This window comes from Ascaphus truei, chromosome 2 (genome assembly GCF_040206685.1).
Source record: "Ascaphus truei isolate aAscTru1 chromosome 2, aAscTru1.hap1, whole genome shotgun sequence".
NCBI lineage: Eukaryota > Metazoa > Chordata > Amphibia > Anura > Ascaphidae > Ascaphus > Ascaphus truei.
Window position 1 is genome coordinate 318,995,765 of NC_134484.1, and position 18,556 is coordinate 319,014,320.

The 18,556-nt window shown below is 44.2% G+C and overlaps 1 protein-coding gene and 1 long non-coding RNA gene across 4 annotated transcripts in view; one reads left to right on the forward strand and one right to left on the reverse strand.

Moving 5' to 3' along the window:
* The window catches only part of ITGA9 (integrin subunit alpha 9), a 505,378-nt gene that overhangs the window by 482,036 nt on the left and 4,786 nt on the right, over positions 1–18,556 (forward strand). The gene's annotated exons all lie outside the window — the stretch shown is intronic.
* LOC142487350 (uncharacterized) overlaps positions 1–18,556 on the reverse strand; it is a 176,006-nt gene that overhangs the window by 146,184 nt on the left and 11,266 nt on the right. For all 3 annotated transcript variants that reach the window (XR_012799201.1, XR_012799202.1, XR_012799200.1), the window contains exon 2: positions 2,889–2,973. This is a non-coding gene — a long non-coding RNA (uncharacterized LOC142487350). The remainder of the gene's footprint in view (positions 1–2,888; positions 2,974–18,556) is intronic.

Genomic DNA, 18,556 nt, shown 5'->3' on the forward strand with positions numbered 1-18,556 from the left:
TAAACACCTATCCAACCAATTCAAGAAATAAAAGCACTAGCCTACAAATCAATTAAATAAATAAAACCACTTGCCTGCAAATCAATATATTAATTTAAACCGCTAACCAACCTTAAAATGTACTAAAAACAAGCCATCCAAATTCCAAATAATTTAATCAAAACAATAAACAAAAATAGAAAAAATGACAATCAATTCAAAAGTATTTGCCAAAAAATGCGATGCCTGTCACTGCATTTATCTGTACCCTGGGCATAGATTAATACATTAGCCGGCAATGAGCAATGAAAAACATAAAAATAAATAAATACAATCAAAAATACTTTTACATACAGTACATTCAATATTTTACTTACAGTACCTTTTTGAAGTATTCACCCTCCGAATCCCGGCATATCAGGAAGCACTCGACCTGTGACGTCATCACCCGCAATCTGTCTCCAACCTCCTTGAAGAACAGTAAAAAAATCTTCTTTCTTTGATCTTCATCTATCATTATTTTCTTCTTTTCTTTAATCTTCGATCTTCTTTCTTCCAATCCAAAACCCCATGTTAAATCCACCACGGATGTTGTCTCGTCGTCTTCTTGAGCTAGATGAGACGGAACTTTAAGGGATGATGTCACATCCTTTAAACTAATGTAACATATCCCATGATACATCAACCAATGGGATTGTCTTCAATCCCATTGGCTGTAATGTGATATGAGACATGTGGTTTTAAGGATGTGACGTACCTCCCTTGAAGATTACGTCACATATTTAAAAAAAAAAAAAAAATAATGAGATGGGCACATGATACAGCATCCAATCAGATTGGAGCTGTACCATCTGACCCTAACATGTGATGTCACAGGCCCTATATAAGGCCTGTTCCGTTTCACTTTAGCTCAAAAAGACAAAGGGACAACATCCGTTGTGGATTTAACATGGGGTTTTGGATTGAAAGAAAGGAGATTAAAGAAAAGAAGAAAATAATGACGGAAGAAGATAGAAGAAGGAGAAAGAAGATTAAAGAAAGAAGGTTTTTTTTGTACCTGATGCTGTTCTTCAAGGTGGATGGAGACGGATTGTGGGTGATGACGTCGTGGGTCAAGAACTTGCAGATACGCCTAGATTTGGAGGGTTAAGACTTCTAAAGGTAAGATAAATATTGAATGTTTGTAAATGTCTTTTTTCAGGGTTTTTTATTGTATTTATCTATTTTTATGTTTTTCATTACCCATTAACTGCTAATGTATTAATCTGTTTCCCGTATAGATAAATACAGGGACAGGCAATGCATTTTTCGGCAAATGCTTGTTTTGTATTGATTGGTATTATTTCTATTTTATGTTCTTATACATTGAATTTGGATGGCTTGTTTTTAGTACATTTGCGGATTGGCTAGCGGTTTTATTCATCATTTGTTTTGTTGGTTGGGTGTTTCTTTAATTGTATTCTATTATTTTGGTATACTATAATTTTTATTCTTTAGCGGTTTTGGTGTTAGAATAATTTTATTGATGTGTAGTTGAGGCTTTTTAGTTCTATTATTATTGTGGTTTTAGGTGCTTGTTTATTTATTTAATTATTGTGCTTGATAGTTTTAATAGGTTGGCCATTGATTTCTATAGTAGTTTATCATGCATATATTATATGGGTATGATATACCACTGTGCCAATCAATGCCTCGCACTGTGCCAATCAACGCCTCACGTCACGTGACCGTGGGAATAAAATGCATAGGAGATATCGGCACGCCATAACAGGGCCTGTATCTCGGGAAGCAGGGGGTCCCTGGACCTGAAATCTAGCTGTTTTGGGAATTTTACTATCACAGGTAATTGAAGCTTTCTGAATAATGTGATAGCAACGCTCAAAAAACTGGTGGCGTAACCGGCCCAGTGATTTTTTTTATGAAGCTTTATAGAATAGGCCCCATAGACTTAGACAGGCAGAATGATATCATCTCTGCTTATTGTTTGATGTCACCACATCTGAACTTGCATTCTATGGGGCTGATCCACAGAGTTCTGTAAAATCAGGGCAAGTAATATGACATTACCTAAATAGAACAGAACGGATGTTGTTTTTCTCATTAGAATAAGCTTGACACCAACTGCCCAGGACATACTTGAAAATGAGAGGTAAGTCTCAATGTATTACTTCCTTGTAAAACATTTTATAAATAAATGTTAAGTTAGTACTACTTTTCATTAGCTTAACATAACTTGCGTTACGACTGTCTTACGTAGAGATGGCGTTAGCTCCATCCAGACACTGAAATATGGGAGATGTGGAAATATTTTAGTTGTCCCAAGCAATATATATATATATATCCCCTCAATCCTTCCTCCAGATAACATATGGGAGACACCTGTGCTCAAAAAGGAGCACACCTGAGATTCACAAAGTATATTTAAATGACTCATGCCCCACACCTCCTAAAAGATTTACACAAGCCCAAGGCTCATTGTGATGAAGAGGGTACTAGTGTCAGCCCCAACAGGATCAGAACCCACAACCTCGGCTATTCAGGGCAGCAGTTCTAGCATTGACCTATCTCAGATGCTGGATAGCTGCTGTCATAGCATACTTTAGAGCTCTACTACTCTAGTGGATATGCAATGGTATGGGGAACGTCTCTTTTGCATATCATTAGCACTAATGGGTGGGAAAAAAATAATCATACATTATTTAAGGAGTTTTTTACTGGAATTTACTGGGTTAACGTTACGCTATTTGCTTAAGTGCATAGGCATTATAATTAACTTAACATTGATTTAGGTTAACATTAGGTTAAATAGGCTACTGGAGCTTTGTGGATCTGTCCCTAGAGTATGTGTCACCACGTCAACTAAATGTAAGTTCTGCCATACATTCTGGTGCGTGTGTAGCAAACATTACCTGCGTCACTGGTCATCAAAGGCTCCAATGTGTTTCGTACATCATGTGCATCATCATGGAGTTGTTCGATTAGTCCACTATGCCACTAATTATTTACAAAGACAAAAAATAAAAGCATGTTCTGCATTATACTTAATGTCTTCCTCATTACTTTAGAAGAAATATGTGATGTATAATTATAGGCTAAAGCTGTTAAATTCCAGGCATTATTGAAATGCCAGCTCTCTGATTTGTTAAAATTCCGGGCATTATCCATTCAGTAATGGGCCGGAATTTTTGTCACCCTGCCAAGTTTTTCAGCCAATCAGCTTTGAGTTCTCATGAGAGCAGTTCTCAGACAAGGAAGGTGAGTTGGCAGGAGGCAGCAGCAAGGCTCTAACTCCTCCCCCACCCTGCCTGCAGAGAGCTCTGCACAGGAGTGTGAGGAGAAAGAGCTCTGTACAGGAGTGTGAGGAGAAGTGTGAGGAGTGTGAGAAGTGTGTCTGTGTCAGTCTGCTGTGTGTTTTGTGGGTCTACAGGGGGGAAGCAGAGTGTTTTGTTGGTGTCTGTGTGTCTTCTGATGGTGTGTATTTTGTGGGTGTAGATGGAGCCCTTTTTTTTTTGTACCCTGACAAGTTTATAAGCCAAATCGGCTTTCAGTTCTCATCCATACAGAGTGAGAGCAGCTCTCAGACAGGGGAGGTGATTGGACAGGAGGCACCAGCAAGGCACTAACTCCTCTCCCCTACCCTGCCTCCAGACATCTCTACAGGAGAGTGAGGAGAAAGGTGTGTGTGTGTCTGCTGTGTGTTTTGTGGAACTAGAGGGGGGCAGCAGAGTCTGGTTTGTTGGTGTGTGTGTGTGTGTCTGCAGTGTGTGGGCGGAAGAGGGCTGCAGAGTTTTTTTTATTGGGTTGTGTGTATCTGCAGTGTGTAGGTTTACAGGGGGTTGCAGTGTGTGTTTGTGGGTGTAGAGGGGGCAGCAGTCTGTTTTGGTGCGTGTGTGTGTCTGCAGTGTGTTTGTGGGTGTAGAAGGGGGCTGCAGTGTGTGCATTTTGTGGGTATAGAGGATTTGAAGGGCTGCAGATTGTGTATTGTTGGTGTGTGTGTCTGCAGTTTTGTGGTTTTCCAGGGCGTCTGCAGTGTGTATTTGGGGGGGTAGAGAGGGGCTGCTGTGTGTGTGTGCATCTTCAGTGTGTGTTTTGTGAGGGTAGAGGGAGGAGGTCTGCAGCGTGTTTTGTGGGTGTAGGTGGGGGGGGGGGGTGCTGCAGAGTGTGTGTAATGGGGGCTGCCATGTGTTTGTGTGTCTGTAGAGGAGGGTTACAGAGTGTGTGTGTTTGTATGTGTAGGGGGGGCTGCAGAGTGTCTATAGTGGGATGCTGTGTGTATGTACAATTTCAATTTTAATAAACACGTGCAGTAAAAGCATAAGAATGTAGACGATCATGCTGATAAAAATCAATATGACTACAAAAGTGTCTATCTTTTTAATGAAATATCTAAAAAAAAAAAAAAATTTAGCCTATAATAGTAATAATCCCCTCAGAACAGGGCACTACTGGCCAATAATGCCCTGGCTGGGTTAAAGTCCCTCAGCTTTGCTTCGGGCTTTCAACTCTTCCAGCCAGTAATGCTCTGTTCTTCTGGGATTATTACTTAAATGTACTGTAGTGAGTGGTGGTATGCCATAAGATAATTTCCAGGACATCCAAGGGAATGCAAATATATACAATAGATTGATAAACAGCGATGCACACATGCTTAAAGAATGGAGCTTAAATCATCGCAAGCAAAGATGACTTTGAGTATATTGAATTTGAACCATAAAGGGAGCCGAGTTAAAGGATATGTAGCCCCCTTTCCCCAGTGTCTAGGGAAACTACCTGTGCTGCCATTACCTGAGTGTTACCTAGAGTTCTCTGAGTGACAGGAGGCCTGATCCTCCGCTGAAGGGAGCCTGGGGTGATCGTGTTCTATCTGATGACAGCGCCCCCACCTGGGAGGGATCCAAGTGCAGCTGGATTACACCTTCCCAGGAACCCACACAGTAAAGAATAAATATACACACACAGTGGTATAACAACTTATCTTTACTGATAACACATAACTAAGTATTATAGCAGTATGCACCGTGTAACCCAATACCATACGGGCCCCACAAAGTATACCCACACCACAACGTCACCCCGGTGGAACCCACAGAGTCCAGGCCCACCCAAATAGTGTCCGTGTGGAGTAGCGCTACCCACTGTGTGTATGGCTGTTGGTGCACATGTATATGCGATACCTCCCTGGTCCTAGTCCAGACCAGGCCGCCTTGGTTGATGGGTCCGCTTATCAGCGACGTGGTCCTACGTTGCACGGATCCTCAGGCGTCCGCCTCTGGAGGGATCTCCCGTTGGAGTGTGTCCCTATAATAGAGTCTCTGATAGTCTATATGCCTGGGTCTGGTCCCAGACCGCAGGCCATATTTTACCACGTGGCCGTCCGGTCACATCAGCAATGCCTGTCACTATCAGGGCTAATGGGGAGCGTCCCTATCTGGGGGCCTTCCCTATAGCACCACAAGCTGACAGGGTCTAGCTGGGACCTGAAGGGGGTAATTTGGCATAGTCTGGGAGCTATTTGCACCCAGACACTACCTTACACCTTGCTGTTCCTTCTTCCGACTGGCATGGTCCCTGCAACGCGCCAAATGTATCTCTTTGCACCGAGATCCTGGGAGCCCTATTGGCTGCTGCATGTCACATGATCTGCACCCCTTGGGGCTGGTGGGACTTGTAGTCCCGTGTGGAGCCTGGTAATGGCAACCGCAACTCCTATCTGCACATGGCTTGCACTGCGCATGTGCATAAACCAAGATGGCCGCCGCCTGTGTCGTGGAGCTCCAGAGCTCCCCCTGGTTAGCCCACAGCCTCCCTGGAGCGGCTGCATATAGCAGTAGCCTCCCCCTTCCCCGCATCAGAGGGAGGGGGGGCAAGGGGGGCCTGGCTACAGATAGAACAAAACTAATTAAGGAGGAAATTAGAGGCAAGAGCAAACACAAGCAATCTACAGATAAGTGCACTCTCCTGCTGACCATCCCATTAGAAACCTTTAAACTGTTCATACCTACATACAATCTGGCAGGCAGAGATGAGCAAGTTTTGCACCAAATTTAAAATTTGCAACAAAAACAGCAAAACATTTGCAATGTTAAAAACGTTTGACTTTGACATTGTAACTAAAGCAAAAAAGATCTACTAATTTACAAAAACAGATTCCCTGACGAAGTGGATTTAAAAGTTCAATTGAACTTTTTGTACATTTTCAAACGTTCAAAAAGTTTTAAATAAATAAAGCATAAGCAGAATTTCGGTCAGTTCTCCCATCTCTCTGAAATCTTTATTTTAGTTTTTTTAAGTTTACAATAAAGTAAAAAAAATACTAATTTAAATTTTTGGAGGTAGTCATTATGTTATGCAGGAAGGAGTTTGCATCATATTCAGAGAACCTAAAATAAACATTTAGCCGTGGCTTATAGAAAGCAAAATATATTTTGCTGTGGGTATTGAAATGTATAGTTTGGACACCTCAGCCCATTTTCCCTGTACTGTGCCAACAGAGAGCACATAAAATCCACTCTTATATAAACATGCATTAAAAAAAACCCCACTTTTTAAAGCTCTCAATTGTGTTGTCTCTACTGCTTTATAACAGATGTTCCTTAATAGAAGACTACAAAGACCTTACTGAGACAAATCAATATATGTACTCGACTTTTTCTTCTACAGTCTCCTTTAGCTTTCTTCTATACTAAGAAGTGTACAGCATTTAGATAATGTGTGTTTAAAAAGTTGGCATTTATGGACAAGTGAAGAAAAATACAATGGAGGCTTGCATTTTAAACCCTTCACTGCCAGAGCTTTGCACATTGTTGTCTTCAAAGGGGTTAACCGTTACTTAAGGGAAGTGTCATTGATGTGCTTTATTATGTGCTATATTGTATGTAAGGGGGTCACCCCCGGTTCCCCTGCTCTTCCTTTGCCCCCTGCCTTACCCCTGTGGCATTGGGGGAAGGGGACGGCGACTTCTCCCAGCGGGCACCGCCCTCTTGGTTGTGGCGCGAGCTTCGCCCATGCGCAGTAAATATCGCGCACGCGGTCCACATAGAAAAGAGCTGTACCAAGAACTACAATTCCCAGCAGCCTCTGGGGACTGCACTTTCACCCTTGTCACAGGCAGCATTGAAGCCTATAGAGCTGGCAGCTAGTCAGAGCGAGGAGCAGCCAACGGAAGGAGGTAGGGTACAGGAGTCAGTGACTCCCTGTACTAGGCCAGCTGCCCCCAAGGCCCAAGTTAGTCCTGAGTCGCCCAGTGGAGTGAGTGTTGCCAGGGACAGCCCTCAGGTTAGGGACCCTGTCACTTGCATCAATTGGAGCTGGGGAGTAGAAGGGGAAAGAAGGGGGCAGGGAGCGAGTGAAGCTTCTGCACCGCGGTAGGTCCCCCACATCCCAGGTAGGCCCCAACTCACCAAGAGGCTAGTGGGGTAATTGCTAAGGGACGGCCCAAGATAGGGACGCTGCCCTTAGTGTCAGGGTGCTGTCTTGTCAGAGTCACGGCTGTCAGTGCCGTGAGGTCTGACAAGCAGGCACAGTGTTGTGCAGCACGTTGGCTGCAAGCATCCAGTGTGTCACAGCTTCTTGCTGCAGGCGCTGGGATCAGTTAATTAATAGTGAGGCAGAGGGGACTCGGGTAGTACGGGAGGAGGTAGTGCGGGTGCAGGGTGTCAGGGACCCCTGCATAAGATAGGCTACCCCGTAGGCCCTAGGAGTTTTCCCCAAAGCCATTACAGGTTGCTGTACAGATAGGGACGGCCTGTAGTGTAGCGCGTGTCACTGTAGTTCAGAAGGAACCCCATATAGAGATACAGCGGATGCTGCGCCACCGTGCAGCGAGTGGGCGCAGTTCTTCGTTGCGGCTGTTGCAGTCCTCCGGGTGGGATCGCCCTGGAGGTGGTTCCGGTGTTCTTCGGTCGCCGGATCCTTTGCGAAGCAGGTACTATCCAATCCACAAGTGCACCTACGTGCCCTTAGTTTAATAGTGACTGCGCAGTCACCCATATTCTCTCTCTCTGCAAGAGTGCGGGACATTGGGTGGGGATTCCATGGAAACTGGGTGGGATCACTTGGTGTTGGGGAAGCGTCCTGCGCGACGCCGCAGTCATTGTCTCCTCCCGAGAGGGACACCCGTTATTATATGTTGATATTACATGTCTTCTATGCAAGTTAGTAAAGGTATTAGTTATTATACAAATAGGTGTGTGAGTTATTTGTATGTGTCCTGCAAGGAACCACTCCCCCTCTGGTGGGAGCCATCGCAGGTGGAGGCGCTGCACCGAGTACAAGGTTACTCCTATTCTTAATATATTGCCCCAGGTTCCCCGTGGCGGAAGCTCAGCCCTCCTGTGAGCCAGCAGGTAAAGCACCACACCCTGGTAACACTGTATGTTCTCCGCACCCACACTATAATCTGCGATTGGGTGGGGGAAAACCCGTTACATGTATATATATCTGTCACTATAATGTGTGTGTGTGTGTGTGTGTGTGTGTGTGTGTGTGTGTGTGTGTGTGTGTGTGTGTGTGTGTGTGTGTGTGTGTGTGTGTGTGTGTGTGTATTTTAAAGCTGCAGTTCAGTCTTTTTTATTTATTTATTTTTTTACTTCAATAGTTTCATGTGTGCAATCTCTAATTACCTAAAGAACTGTATAGCTGCAGATCAATTCGTTCTCCATGTATTGATCGGTGAAATTTGGTGACATCATTAGTGAAGGGATCTGTTTTTTTTCTGCTTCTGTCCGTCAGTGGAAGCTCATGAATATTCATGAACACTCCTGCACTGACATGTGCTAGAGGGAGGGCAGGGCTGACAAAGGGGTGTGCCTGGGTTTGTGACAGGACATGAAGGGGCAGTGCCTTAGCAAATGGTTGTTAAAATAGAATACAAGAAAATTGGTCTTTCAAAGTTGTTTTTTTAAAAACAGAAAATGCTAAAAGTATTTTTTCTTACTACAGAACTGATTTATTAAAAAAAAAAAACCACACATGCAGGATATTGACTGAACTGCAGCTTTAAGTGCACTAACTCAGCTACTGCAAACCAAGTGACAGGCTCCCATTATATGTATTTGAAAATTATTTTTCTACCACTGCTAAGAGTGAATGGTACCTTTATTTGTCTTGGCTCTGAGCAGTTTCAGTAAATGGTAAATGTGGCTTTGGGAAAAATAGAGCCGTCTTAAACACAGATCTAGAGCCAGCATACTCCACAGGAGAACACATTATTCAAAAACCTGGCTGTTTTTTAACTAGACTATGTCCATAGTATTAATATAATAATAGTTGAATATAATAACATGCCAGGAGTGCTTCTGAGGAAAATCTGAAATACAGTATGAATCTCTTTCAAAAGAAAAATAAATAAATTTGGTATGTCTGTGAAATAGTTTTTATATTAGTGGAAGCTTATTAAACATACCATTGGTTGGATAATCACTCCTACTTTAACAAACCTAATTGTGTGTGTGCCCTTCAGATAGGAGAACTATACTATAAGGATGGTTTGGCCTGAAAAGAGGGCTTTTCCTAGGCGGTTTAGAATTTTACAAAATGGAGGGGGGGAGGTTTTGGTCAGTGATGAACAAATCAACTAAGGACAGGGCTGGACATTATTTAAAGCAATTGTGCATGGGGCCTAGAGTTACCCACACAATTAAAGGCCTTATAAGTATAGCCTGGCCTTCGGCAGCTATTGCTAATTCTGGGCCTTTCCTCTGTCAGTCCTGTTAGAACAGGCAGTGGAAAGGTTAATTCCTCCAGTTGGTCTGTTTTGCATTTCAGCTCTGAGTATGTAGCAATATTCAGGGGCAGACCTAAGCAACATTTGAATGTGTTAATCCAAAGGGTGGATATGGGTTGGAACACCCCCTGATGTGTGTGTGAGCCAATCGGTATCCAGCTTTGAGTTGTAATGATTCAAAGCTAGAAACACTCCCTGAGGATATTCAAATTGAGACATATTCCCAAATTCAGTTAGTGATCAGGAGTCTTCAGAGAGATAGCAAGCCAAGAAGAGTTCTCTCCCTCCTGCCCCACCTGGGTGAGGAGGGAGGGGAAGTTAAGCTGCCATGAGCAGAAATGCAGAGAGCCAGATCAGGCCTATGATGTTCTGCTGTATGCTGTGTATGCTGCTCTGAATAAAGAACCACAGAAAGAAACTGCTGTGTGTGTATCACTGTTCCTGGTGTGAGGAGAATGGAGTGTCAGTGGGGGTCTCTCCTCTGGAGACCCCAGGGGATCCCTACTGGCTGGAGGCACTGCACCACCCAGAGAGAGCAAGGTACCCTGTCCCACACCACCTCCTGTCCCTGTCCTGGTTCTCCCCACAACACCGCGGAGCCCTCAGCCCTCCTGTTTACCAGCAGGTCACAGCACCCAGACCACTCAGAGTGACCAGAAGGAGTGTACCCCCCAATCTCATGTCGGGTGGGGTACCATAGAAGGGTTACAATTGGAGGCGCTGCTGAGAGATATATGAGGACTGCTCCCCAGGACAGGACAGGTTTTTCAACGGGACAGGTTTTCAACGACAGAGGAGACCATGCAGCAGTTTCAAAGACTTTGTATGCAGCACAGAACAGCAGCCATAGACTCTGCCGTGAGGGAACCCCTCCTTGAAGCTTCCCCAGGGAGGGGGTTACCCTAATGAAGAAGACCTTGCTGTGGGACTATTCCTGGTGGCTATGCACCAGGGAGCGTACGTCTTTACATGCACTTCAAGGGGACAGAGGCTGCTCTATGATTGCATAGGGACCTTTGTGCACCCATCTACATTACTAAGAAGAAAATAGGGGCCGGTTCCTGAGGCTTCACCAGGGAGCTGGCTGCCTATTAATGGCACTGCAGCAGGGGCGACTGACCTGAGGCGTCCCCAGGGAAGTGTGGCCACCCTCCTGTACCCACAGCGGAGAGTGAGGGGGACAGGGAACTCTGGGGATTACGCCTATGACCCCTGTGCACCCCATCTAAGAAGAAAAGGGAGGCAGGTCCCTGAGGCTTCACCAGGGAGCTGGCGGTCCCTTAATGGCACTGCAGTTGGGGCGACTAACCTGAGGCGTCCCCAGGGAAGTGTGGCCACCCTTCTGCACCCCACGACGAAGAGAGAGGTAAGGGGGCAGGGACTACAAGAGAATGTCTGTAGGTCCCTGTGCACCCAGCAGTAAGAGTTACTGCCGTCCCTGTGCGAGGCGTTCCCTGATGCTACCCCAGGGTGCGTGATACTCAAAGATTACAGGGACAGAAATGTATTTGTGGCTCCTGAATGCAAACGGAGACCCCACTGTGCTGGACTATGTTCAATCTGGCGTTTCCTGCTCCTACAGGGATGTCATGTATTTTGTGCTCTCAAAATGGCGGCTCCAGCTCTTCTGGGGGCCGCATGGACTCTCTTTGTGCTCAAAATGGCGTTTCCCGCCTTACCAGGGAAGCCATGTGCTGTTCTGCAAGGATTTCTGCATTTTGCAAGCTTGTGCTGCTCTTCAGCTTGCAAGAAAGTGCGGGAACTGTTCAAACACCTCCCCCTTTGCTTGTTCTGGATTGGACTATCCTATCTACCAGGGGGAGGAGCTAAGTGTGTTCCACGGAGCAACAGGAAGTGAGGGGCCAGATGCACTTCCACTTCAAACACTGGTGGTTGTGTCTGCCAGGCTGCCTTCCTTGCTCCTCTATGAGAGACTGGGCCTGTGTGCTGAGAAGCCTGTCAGCAGCACAGAGGCTGATGACATCATTGAGGTCTCTACCATTACCTCCACCGTACCCGAGTATGCTGTGGAGCTGTCAGTTCCAGTAACTGTTGCTGGTGCCTTCCATCTGATCCACACTGCCAGCGTGGGTGCTACACCAAAGAGGTATCGGCCGATGCCTCCCACGTACCCGATGCGGCTGGGATCAAGCCCAGAAAGCTGCGGAGCTGTATCTGCAGCGTCAGCAGGAGAAGTGCCGGCCAGCACCACCCCTGATGACTGCATCGACTACCATTACTACTCCACCACTGGGAGCTAACATGGCCGCTGAGTCGCCCGGCCGGGTGAGCTCCAGAGAGATCCAGGCCACTCCGGTGAGTAATACCCTTCCGGTTGATCCTTTCCTCCTGACATGCAGGGAGTGGAAGAAGTCCCGGGAGGCCCTTCAGGCCCAGGCGCTGGCTGAAGCCCGCTGCTGTAAGAGCATAGGGAGGGGCAAATTGAACTTGACCCAGGACTGTGCCATTGCTCCTCCCGGGGAGAATGCCCTGAACGTGCCCCTAGAGACTTTGGTGCTGGCCCCTTGTCACCGAAGGCCCCAGTCCCTGAGTCATCTGCCCCGCATTCCCCATCCAACACCAGTCCCAAGGTGCGACCCTTGACCCCCAGGCCCTCTTCACCTGGAAGCCCCGTGGCTCCCTATGGACAATATGATTTTATGTCTGTTATGCAATTGGAAGGGTCTGTGCATTGGGGGGATTGTGATGATGAGGGGATAAGTTCAATGCAATCTGAAAATGTTTTGTCTCCTGTCATAGAGGAGGCAGAAGGGACCCCTGTATGGGTAGGTCCTATATTCTGGGTGCTGCCGGGTACTGCTACTGACAGAAGCTTGGTGAAATTTAGTAGAGCAGCCCGAGTAATAGTTCATAGGTTCAAAAAGATGGGCTATGAGTTCCCATATCTACCTAATGATACTGGGAGAATGATCAGGAAGCCTGCTCATTACTATTAATGTGTTCTATTACTGCTGTAGTAGAAATGGTTCTGTTTAGTTAGTCACTGTATTGCCATGTATCTGTGTCCATGCAGTAGTGAGTATGTCAGTTCTGTCAAGCTGGAGTGCATAGGAGTTATTGCATTTCAGCTCATGTAATTTACAGGTGTTGCTCAGCAAGGTAAGGGTTATACCTGCTGCAGTCCAAGCCGGGACGGTTGGAGTTTTACCAGAGGGAGTATATAGCCTGGCCTTCGGCAGCTATTGCTAATTCTGGGCCTTTCCTCTGTCAGTCCTGTTAGAACAGGCAGTGGAAAGGTTAATTCCTCCAGTTGGTCTGTTTTGCATTTCAGCTCTGAGTATGTAGCAATATTCAGGGGCAGACCTAAGCAACATTTGAATGTGTTAATCCAAAGGGTGGATATGGGTTGGAACACCCCCTGATGTGTGTGTGAGCCAATCGGTATCCAGCTTTGAGTTGTAATGATTCAAAGCTAGAAACACTCCCTGAGGATATTCAAATTGAGACATATTCCCAAATTCAGTTAGTGATCAGGAGTCTTCAGAGAGATAGCAAGCCAAGAAGAGTTCTCTCCCTCCTGCCCCACCTGGGTGAGGAGGGAGGGGAAGTTAAGCTGCCATGAGCAGAAATGCAGAGAGCCAGATCAGGCCTATGATGTTCTGCTGTATGCTGTGTATGCTGCTCTGAATAAAGAACCACAGAAAGAAACTGCTGTGTGTGTATCACTGTTCCTGGTGTGAGGAGAATGGAGTGTCAGTGGGGGTCTCTCCTCTGGAGACCCCAGGGGATCCCTACTGGCTGGAGGCACTGCACCACCCAGAGAGAGCAAGGTACCCTGTCCCACACCACCTCCTGTCCCTGTCCTGGTTCTCCCCACAACACCGCGGAGCCCTCAGCCCTCCTGTTTACCAGCAGGTCACAGCACCCAGACCACTCAGAGTGACCAGAAGGAGTGTACCCCCCAATCTCATGTCGGGTGGGGTACCATAGAAGGGTTACATAAGCAAGCTCAGGCTGTCCTAGCACAGCATACATATAGGGTGTGGTCTGCCTGCCTGCAGGGTGAGGGAGTTAACCCTTCACTCCCTCACTATATATATATATATATATATGTACAAAATTCTGCACTCAAATTCTAAATAGATGTAAGAAATCCAGTTCAGTGATATATTATATTGTAATATGTATGAATCCGGTATGAAGACAAAATTCCAAAGTATACAGTAGTTCCTTATCAAATGACATCAGTTTGGATGTAGGACCTTATCTGGTAATATAATTAGTGATAGCAAGAGCTGATTAAGGGATATTATCTGGATAAATATCTAGCAGCAGGTAATTAGTAGTGAGAGAACAGAAGGATTACACCAAAGGAGGAGGACAGAGGAATTACACCAGAAAAATGTGAGAGGGTTAACACCAAGATGACGGAAAGAGGCTTCAAGATCATAATATTAAGATCAAATACAAAGATTCCACTCAAACGGAAAACTATGCAACCATTTTTTAGAATATTATTACTTATTTGGAATGTCACCACCATTTTGTACTATTTTTGTATTTGAGTATTTATCTTCAAAATAAACGTTTCTTTTTATGTGATGAGACCAGAATTCTGTGAACTGTGGTGCTGGGTTAATCGAAGAGAAATAAGGACACATTACATTTTACAGTAGATAATGTTCAAAACAGTGAGCAAATAGGCATACAGTAAATAACAATAAACTTTCCCTAATTTAATGCTGCTCTTGGGCCTGTAATCCCAGACCGGATCCACAGAGAGGAGAGTACAATTTTCAAAGATGGCCTACTGTAAGCACAAACAAACAGGGAAAAACGAAAGGAAACAAGAGCCGCCAATAGTGTAGTAGGTTGACAAATTAGGAGGGCGGTAAATCAAGATAAGTTTCCAACTTGAGTCATATGCATTTCAATCCACTATGGATAAAGATATTTTCTTCTGTCGGTCTTCTTTGTGAACACCTCAAACAGAAAAGCGGGACATAGAAAATGTAATATGGAAAAATAGAAAAGAACTCACAAACTTGGGGATAATAAAAGCATTTCTTGGGAACACAGCACAGCTCGGTACGCAGCTACAGACGCTGACAGTGATTCAATGTTTTCACGCCGATTTCTTGTGCCTCCTCCGCTTCTACTGTCAGGGGTGCATCATGTGCATAGTCTCAGCTGTATCACCCACTGGGTACTCTTGGGTGTTTCTTGAATAGTCCAGGGAGTTAACCATACACATTTCACCATATCAGCTTCCTTACTTGCTTCATAGAGTTCTCCAATTTGTTCTGCATGTTTGCTGGATTTGGGGCAAAAATAACCGTGTACAGTAATCTGCAAATTGTAGAGGATTCAAATATTCACACACTTGATTCCCTTTTTCCCCCAATCGAATGTCTTGAACAATTCTTAAGGTGTTGCAGTGAAAAGCTTTGGTGCCATGGTGTCTCCCTGACACACTCCCTTGTTGATCCTTATCTTGCTTGTATCTTCATGTAATCTAATGTTGATGTGGCATTCTCGTAGATGTTCTTTATAATATAAATGTACGCTTCTTTGAATTTTGTCTTCATAATGCATCTAGGACCACTGAGGTGTAGACAGAATCAATTGCTTTTTCGTAATCTACGAATCCTAAACTCAGTGGTAGATCGTATTCATTACTTCGTGAAATCACACCTTGTACGACTTGGATGTGGTCCCATTGTGTTGTAACCACTTCGAAATCCTGCTATTTGTCTAGGCTGGGCAAAGTCCAGGGTCTGTTGTAGCAGATTAGTGGGTATTGAAAATAGGTAAATCACCTCAGTCCACGGATCCAATTATTTTCTTTATATTTATTCAGATACAGATAGACAGCGTCTTGAACAAGCATTTTTTAGTTATGAACGGAGAACTACAGTCATGATGGAATCAGTTCAAGTTCTTTGGTAGTTCTTCCTTGAATATACACAGGAACACACACTTATACCAGATTTCAGGAAATCCGGAATTGCCCATTTATGATCTTGTTTTTCTCGCTTGAAACTGCAATTTCAGTATATTTTATTTCACTGATAACACACCTTGTTAAGTCCCATTCCCTTTCATATATTATCTACACCTATAAAGAAGAAAAACAGAGGCGCTCTCTTGTGCTGAATAGCAAATATTATAGTGAATACTTGGTGATAAATAGTGAATAATGAAATATAGTTATTTAAATCAGTGAAATATATAATTAGTAAATAAACAAATGATACACTGATCGACCGATGATGAGCCGCCTTCGATCCTTAGGAAATGTTGGTAGTTGGATAAGTGGAGTGCAGGATCATGGAAAAGATAAAATATGCATATAGTGCAATATTGCAATAACCAAAAGGTCTTGAAGAATAGTGATAATTATGTAAGTGGTCAGTATCACTACTCACATGGCCCAGATAAAGTGTAGACACATAAAGGTTTCTTTAAAAGAATGACCCTCGTCTGTCAAAGTCGCTGGATGTCTTGGAACTGGCGTTTTACATTAGGGAGCATCTACCCATAAATGGAACCGGAACAGGCTTATGTGGAGCTCATTTTCTCTGGCTTTGCATGGCCCCTGTATGCACAGCCTCTCAGGCCACTGTGTTTAGCCCCTCCACTAATATAAAGGCTCTTGGTGTTAGCAATATTGCTAGAAACTATTATCAAGATACTTAATAGGGCATTTATTTCACTGTGGCAGAGAACATTCGTTTTTACAGTAAATCAGCTTTTTTCCTCATTGCACTTTGGAAAATGTCCTGATTCACTTTTAAAACACTGTACAGGCATACCCCGCTTTAAGTACACTCACTTTAAGTACACTCACGAGTAAGTACATGTCGCCCAATAGGCAAAAGGCAGTTCACGCATGCGCCTGTCAGCACGTCCTGAACAGCAACACCGGCTCCCTACCTGTACCGAAGCTGTGCGCAAGCGGGGAGACTATAGAGCATGTTACAAATGTGTTATTTACATCAGTTATTCACGTATATGACGATTGCAGTACAGTACATGCATCGATAAGTGGAAAAAAGGGAGTGCTTCACTTTAAGTACATTTTCGCTTTACATACATGCTCCGGTCCCATTGCGTATGTTAATGCGGGGTATGCCTGTACAGTATGTGTGGACATGTAGGAAAGTACACCTGATGAAAGGTTCGTATATGACCTGAAACGTTGCATTCTTCACTGCGCTATAATAAATGGAAGCGACTGCAATAAGGAATTTGTGAGTAGAGGTGTGCTTGGCATCTCACTTAGGAAGCTTTGTTTTGTTGTTTTCTCAGTCTCTTTTGTGCTGGACATATATTCAGAGTTTTTTCCCCACATACTTTACTTTCCACAACATTTTTTTCTGATCATGTAGGAAAGTAGCAGTATTCTGGAATAAAGTGTAAAGTTGCAAGTGTTAAGCAGTATTTTTAGAATAAACTTAACTAAATCAAAAGCAGGTTTATTATTAAGAAATTATGAAGACAGATCAGAAAGTACCAATTCCACATTTAGTAATTGTCATAACTACAGTACTGCATGATCTCAAAAAAGTTCTTATTGGGGGATTAGATTAAGTCGTCTTCTCCAAAGATATTGGGTGTACAAAGAGAATTATTCAAATGCAGTATGATAAAAGAGATACCTACAATACTCAGGGGAGGTTAAAAAATGGATCTAAGAAGTGGGAGGAGTACTTAAACTACAACCTTTGAGGTAGAAAACATATTGAAAATATTTTAAGCTACTGAATGGGTTTTCCTGAGGAATTTAAGGTTAAAATAGTAGATAAAGATAACTCAAGATTGGGAATTGCATAATTGATTGTGTTTTGAGTATTTTAATTTATGTCTGTAATTATTTTTTGTTTACTGTGAGTTACTGTATAGTCTGTTTTAGTTAATTCTGTATTTTGTGTACCATATTAATGTATGTTATTTATTTATAAAATGTTTTACCACAAAGTAATTCATTGAGAGTTACCTCTCGTTTTCAAGTATGTCCTGGGCACAGAGTGAAGACAAATAATACATACAGCAGGGCCCCGCTTCTCGGCGATCCGCTTCTCGGCGATCCGCTGATACGGCGGCACCAAGAAGAGGGCCGCCATGTTGAATTTGAAATCGCACATGCGCAGAACAGGCGTGTGCGCCCGGCGCGCATGCGCAGACCGCAGGTTGCACGCACAGACCGCAGGTTGCACATGCGCAGAAAGGCGAAAATGCTGCTTTGTGCATGCGCAGCACTGAAAATCGCCGGATCCGCTTTCCGGTGATTTTCACTATACGGCGGGCCTCTGGAACGGAACCCGCCGTATACCCGGAGCCCTGCTGTAGTTACAAATACAGTTACATAAATGAACAGGGTATACATTATACACAAGACATTGCATGCACAGTTAAAGAAAATATATATTATGGGCTTATGAAACAGTTACAGACCAGTAATCGCTTAATTGGGAGTGAACACATTTTTCCATGACTTTGGATAGGATTGGGAGAAGAGAGATTGGCCTGTAGTTTGAGACAGTGTTTTTGTCCCCACTTTTGAAGATTGGGACAACTCTGGCAGTTTTCCAGGTCTTAGGGATATGGCCTGCAGACAGGATAGAGTTGACTATGGAAGCAATTGGTTTGGCAATGCCTGGGACACCAAGTCGTAGGAGCCTAAATTGTTGTAAATCCGGTCGACATTGGCTGCTTAGTTTTAATTTGAGGAGCGCTTGTCTAATCTCCTCTTCGGATACTGTGCCAAATTTTGGGCAATGTTGGGAGGGGGTGGGGCTATATGAGTACTCCCAGGATGAGATTCAGGTTTGTGGTTTGGGTTGCGTTTCACTAATAAGTTAGTGGCACACCCCACAAAGTAATCATTGA